Raw genomic sequence first — 5,184 nt, 5'->3', positions numbered from 1 at the left:
TATGACTATGAGACCAGAAGAACTAGATGGTGCCTGGCTACTACTGTCAACCACTTGGAGGGGGGTCTATGTAGGAAATCCTGGATAGAGTGGGAGAATAATGTTGAATAAAACTCAAAATCATTAAAAAATAAATAAAAAGGACTAGGTTTGCTGGTCTGATAGAGCCTGGTGGAATCCCTGAGAGTGTGACCCCTTGCTGCCCTTCAGATCTGGAATTGAACCCATTCCTGAATTGAACCCAGAGTCAAACAAAAGACATGCATGTGAGCTGAACATTTGCATTACATAGATACACTTCTTAGAGAGATAGATCATGGGAGAATAGAAGAGCTATGTATGCACAGGGAGACAGCTGGGGCAGGGGGCAGGAGTGCATGGGAGGAAAGGACACAGGGAATAGGTGAAGAGGAAGTAGGAAGAGAGCTGTTGCACTGTGGAAAATTACAGTCAATATCATGAGACCAAGTGTATATAAACTGCTGTATGGGAAATGAATTTGCTCTGTTAACTTTCACCCAAATCACAATAAAAATTAAAAAAAAGAAAAAAGATGTACAGCCTTGGAAACCCTAAAAAGAAAAAAAGGAAATTGCTTGAGATGTTTGCTGGGAGCTGGAAAGTCAGACTTTTTTGTTTTTTTCTTTTTTTAAGAATCAAGAGAAGGAATTTCACAATGGTTCTGCTAATTAAATATTATGAATGAGCACTTTGGATAGGACTGAATGGTTCTTAACCAAACCAAAAAACCAAACGCACTGCCATGGAGTTGGATCTGACTCATAGTGACCCCTCCGTGGTTTTCTGAGGTGGCGTGGAAGTAGATTGTCCAACTTTCCTTCTCAGAAGTTGCTGGTGGGTTTGAACCTCCAGCCTTCTGGTCGGCAGTCAAATGGCCTTAGGGTCTATGCCACCAGAAGTCTATAGAAAACCAAACCAAACCTACTGCTATAGAGTCGATTCTGACTCTTAGTGACCCTACAGGACAGAGTAGAACTTCCCCATAAGGTTTCCAAGGTTTACATCTTTACAGAAGCAGACTGCCTCATCTTTCTCCTATGGAGTGGCTGGTGGGTTTGAAGCACTTACTTTTGGTTAGCAGCTGAATGCTTTAACCACTGCCTCACCAGAGCTCATTAGGTCTGCATACAGACTGGTTTTTTAAAAAAACAAAACCACTCTATTGTTCATTGACCCCACAAGTCTTCAGTGAGGTCTGGTATGGATATAGCATTCCAGGTCACTTTAGAGGGTTAGAACCAGTTGAGCTGCAATACAACATTCAGTCTTGAAAACCCCTCTGCAAGTACTGCTCTACCTGGAAAAAAAAAAAAAAAAAAATTATTTTTATATTGCATTGCATGTTCTATGCCCTGGAGATGCAAGGAACTTTCCTGCTCCCCTTGGAGCTGAAGCCCAGCATGGAGGACAGAAAAGTAATTGGGAGATTACAGAGCAGTGTAATTGAGGGGAGACTCAGGGTGCAACGTGCGCCCACAGGAGGGGCATCTGACCCAGCCCTGGAGCCAGACTTCGGAGAACTGCATGGTAGGAGGAATTATTCAGGACACATGTGTCAATGAAAGGGTAAACTATTTCAGGAGGAAGAAACAGCAAGTGGCCCAGCCTTGAGGCAAGAGGAAGCTTGCCTCATGCAAGACTTGGCCTCTGAGATCCTAGAAGCTAGGCAGGCTACACCCGTAAACTCTATAGAGTCCAATGGTCAGAGGGAGGATCCTGCTTCCCTGGTTCTTAGCTGTGTGACCTTGGGGAAGCTACTTATCCAAATCACAGTTTCTTCATTTGTCAAAGGGGAGTCTTAATTCTACTTATTCATAAGGGTGTGGTGGGATTAACACACTTATTATGATGCTAGGCATGTAATAAACACTAAACAAATATGAGATACTATTATTATACAGAACCACAGAATGTAAGAGAAGGAAAAAATGTTACAAAAACATTCCACTTCCTGGCTTTACAGATGAGGAAGTTCTTTCCAAAGAAATGAAGTGGCATTCTGAAAGGGAGCTGGTTTCTCACAGCTGGTACTGGAATCTGGATGTTCTTGTTCTCGGTCTAGCTCTAATAGTAAAGAGGCAATATGATTAGTGCCTAAACGCAGCTGTGGAGTGAAAACGTTCTGGATTCACACTCTCTGACACTTACATTATGACATTAGGCCCAAGAGTGAACCTGTCTAAACTTTAGTTTCCTCTGCTTTAACATGCGTGGGTTATCATTAAAGATTAAACCACATGAGAAGCAATGGGGACAAGTGCGAGAATCTCAACATTTGGTAGTTTTGTAATGCTCTATTTTCTGACCTTTCCTATTGTCAAAAACCTAAATGCACAGAGAAACACCAAAAATTAATGTAACGGAATATGCTTATTGTGAGTAAATAAGATTGAAATCAGGCAGCATCAAATCCGGAAGCATCTGGAAAAGCTCTCCAAGAAGGAACCAAGAAAGCAGAGCCTATAGGCCATTGCTGTGTCAATTTCTCAGCCACTAACATCAAAGCACAAACAGGGTTCCAGGGTAGGTGGGTTACAGAGTCACTAAGAGCACATCATACATCCTAAAATACAATCTTTAGCCAGATCCTGGAGTTTCTGCTTCTTGAAGCTGGCTGCACAGGGATAATTTTCCAAAAGAACACAATACCTAAGGTAAAACAGCCTCCTTTAGCTGCCCACTAAACCAAAGAACCAAAACCAAACTCACTGTCATAAAGTAGATCTGACTCATGGTGACCCCTCCTTGGGTTTTGCAGGCGGTATCTCTACAGAAGTAGATTGCCCAATCTTCCTTCTGGGGAGTGGCTGTTGTTATTGTTGTTATGTGCCATCAAGTCAGACCCGACTCATAGCAACCCCTCCTTGAGTTTCCGAGGCAGTATCACTAGGGAAGTAGATTGCCCCATCTTCGTTCCGAGGAGTGGCTGGTGGGTTTGAAATGCTAGCCTTCTGGTTAGTCTTTGGCTACTGTTTGACTTGAAGATGACTTGAGGGAAAGAATTCCATGAAGGTTCAAGTTTCAAAAGGACGCCTAAGGTCAGATGGCCTGTGTAAGTCACCCCAATTCCATGAACTTAGAAATCTGGATTCCAGGATAATCAAAATGATTTTGTCACTCTTGTTTACTAAGACCAAATCTCAAAATGAAGGCATCCTGTAGAAGCTAGGGCTCAGGCAAAATGGGCAAGCTTTTCCTACACATGTCTCTGGTTCCAGGGCAGTGGCCTTGGAGAATTTGCCCATCTCAACAGGTAAAAGTCATAGTCACAGAATGGGCTGTGAAAGGAAAGGTGAGCAAAGATGCTGGGAGCTGTTTCAGAACAGCGAGCTGAGCATAAGAGAGGGACAAGAGTGGGAGTCCAGGCTGAAAACGTGGGGCTTGGTGTGTTGGGGAAATATAATTAAAAATAAAATCTACTTCCAACCTGAAACTTCTCCACAAAGGTAGAAGAGAAAGAAGATTTTATTATTGAATAAGCATTCAACCAGAATGTGATTTATCACAGGCAATCTGCTAAAGGGATTACAAAGACAGGAAGGAATCTGACCCTTTGTATAGCTAAGTGGATACACCCATTATATTCATGAGTTTGAGATAAACTTGCTAATTTTCTAATGTCTGTATGGCAGGATACCTGAAGTTATACTAATCCCCTTCCAGGTAACCAGGAGGCTGGAGTTTGATCTTCTTTGATGATTACCTTTGAAAAGAAATGGCTCCCAGGTCCTTGACCCAAAAAACCCACTGTCATTGAGTTGGGTCTGACTCATAATGACCCCTCCTTGGGTTTCCGAGGCAGTATCACCACGGAAGTAGGTTGCCCACCTTCCTTCTGAGGAGTGGCTGGTGGATTTGAACTGCCAGCCTTCTGGTTAGCAGTCAAATGCCTTAGGTACTATGCCACCAGAGCTCCTCCCAGGTCCTTGAGGAAACGTTATTTACAGACTTTCAAAGAAACAGAGAAAATCCTTTGCTATGTATATTTTCACAAAAAAAAAAAAAAAAAATTAAAGAGAGACAGAGAAAGAATTTATAAGTTTTCTAAAGTGAAATCTGAAAAAACAGGGAAGGAGAGGAGCCTCTTCCCTTATTTTCAGCAACCCACTCACTGCCATTGAATCGATTCGAATCATAGTGACCCCTCCTTGGGTTTCCAACTTGGTATCACTATTGAAGTAGATTGTCCAGTCTTCCTTTGGAGGAGTGGCTGGTGGGTTTGAACCTCTAGCCTTCTGGTTAGCAGTCAAAGGCCTTAGGCACTACACCACCAGAACTCCTTATTTTCAACAGGGAGAATTAAAACCTCTTATTTTTAATTTTTATTTGTCCTTATAGGTGACATGTGGTAGTCTCTTAAAAGCCAACTCAAGAGTTTGTTTTTTATTTGCAGACAATGGGGAGCCATGGAGGTTCTGGAGTGAGGAAGTGATAAGATCTATGCAGGTGTGGTGCAGTGAATTACTTGGTATGGCTTTTCTAGCCATGGTCTTTGTGACTCCAACCAGATTACTGGCTGGAACTATGCAAATGTTAAGGTGCTTGTGGCCACCAAGTGGATTGGATAGGTTGTTAGTAAAGCAAATAAGCTACATGGCACCCCTTTGGGGGTTGTTATTTTTGTTAGGTGCTGTCGAGTCTCCAACTCATAGTGATCTTATGTACAGCAGAACGAAACACAGCCCAGTCCTGTACCAGCCCCACAATCCTTACTATACCTGAGCCCATCATCCCAGCCACTGTGTCAATCCATTTTGTTGAGGGCTTTCTCCTCTTTCATTGACTCTCCACTTTACCAAGCATGATATCTTTCTCCAGGGAATGATACTTTCTGACAACATGACCAAAGTAGGTGAGACAAAGTCTGGCCATTCTCCCTTCCAAGGAGCATTCTGGCTGTGCTTCTTCCAGGACAGATTTGTTAGCTCTTTTAGCAGTCCATGGTACTTTCAGTAATCTTTGCCAACACCATAACTCAAAAACGACTCTTCTTTAGTTTTCCTTATTCATTGTGCAGCTCTCACATGCATATGAGGCAATTGAAAATACCATGGCTTGTGTCAGGTGCACCTTAGTCTTCAAGGAGACATCTTTGCTCTTCAGCACTTGAAGGAGGTCTTCTGCAGCAGATTTGCCCAATGCTATGTAGCATAGCACCTAAGG

This window comes from Orycteropus afer, unplaced genomic scaffold (genome assembly GCF_000298275.1).
Source record: "Orycteropus afer afer isolate SDZICR_OR568_19922 unplaced genomic scaffold, OryAfe1.0 scaffold00005, whole genome shotgun sequence".
Lineage (NCBI taxonomy): Eukaryota > Metazoa > Chordata > Mammalia > Tubulidentata > Orycteropodidae > Orycteropus > Orycteropus afer.
This window is presented reverse-complemented; position numbering follows the sequence as displayed.